General features: G+C 45.6%; 1 pseudogene; it reads right to left on the reverse strand.

The window, feature by feature from the left end:
• Nucleotides 1-541: 541 nt before the first annotated feature.
• On the reverse strand, nt 542-1118 carry LOC103212469 (annotated as a pseudogene).

Below are 1118 nucleotides of genomic sequence, written 5' to 3' on the forward strand. Positions count from 1 at the left end.
TTTCACATTGTTCTCCCTCTCTATCCAGGATCTCCTACATCCCTTCCAAGTGGATGACAGTGGTAGCCGGGCACCATCTAGTTCTTCTGGTCTCATACTTGTATAGGTCTGCCCTGGCATTTTAGAATGACTATCCCACATGCATTCCTTTTTTATAGAATATCCTTACAATCCCAAGCATTGTGGAAATTTATTGTCTTAGACAGAAAGCTACACTGTCATAGATATTTCAGTATGTCTGTCTTATTTTCAACTGAACTCTGAACATCTCCACTACACACCTTGAGATGCAGTTCTATAAATGTTTACATAGTAATTCCATGAGAAAACATTGACTATTGCTATTATTAGCCACTCAGTGCCATTGGAAAAATATCTGTGTCTTATTCCCCAGTGTGCAGTGTACTGGCTCATAATTGGAGTACATCGATAACTGAACTTGATCAAAAATAGACACTTTCTATCTTTTTGATGAGATGAGTGAATTGTGTCTTGTCTCCAGCACACACACAGCAAAGCCTGGAGACCCTGGAGTCATGGCTCAGGAGAACAAAGGGGTGACAGTGGGGAAAGATGAAGCAGTTAGTGCAGCCATATCCACCAGGCACCAAGTAGGAGAATGAAGAGTCACACAAACGTACAGAATGGAGGAGAGGGTATAAAACCCCACGAAGGTGCTCACCAGGACAAGGATGCTCTGGGTGGCTCTGGACTCGGGAGGATCTGGCAGAGATACTGTTCCTATGAATGTGCTGGACCTGCTGCTTGTGTCTGTACAGGATGAGAACCATGCAGCCGCTGGACCATGTCATGAGCCCCAAACACCCAACGTCAGGGAAGGAAGATAATATTACATGCAGTGAGCGTGTGGTTATGTGTTGAAGTACTGAAGAACAGTATCCAAAATCTTTTTTCTTTGTGAGGGTTTTATTGCCCCGATTGCCAGTCACAGAGACAAGAACTATGGTATTCACCAGCATGTGCAGGACCCAGCAGAGAATACTGGCGGGGCCAATGTACTTGGGAGCTTTCTGCTTCAGCTCCGCCCACCTGGAGTTACTGGGGTTGATGGTGATGGCCTGGAACATACTCAGGAGGCAGGTGCTGCCCATGGACAC

This window comes from Orycteropus afer, unplaced genomic scaffold (genome assembly GCF_000298275.1).
Source record: "Orycteropus afer afer isolate SDZICR_OR568_19922 unplaced genomic scaffold, OryAfe1.0 scaffold00973, whole genome shotgun sequence".
In the NCBI taxonomy this organism is placed as follows: Eukaryota; Metazoa; Chordata; class Mammalia; order Tubulidentata; family Orycteropodidae; genus Orycteropus; species Orycteropus afer.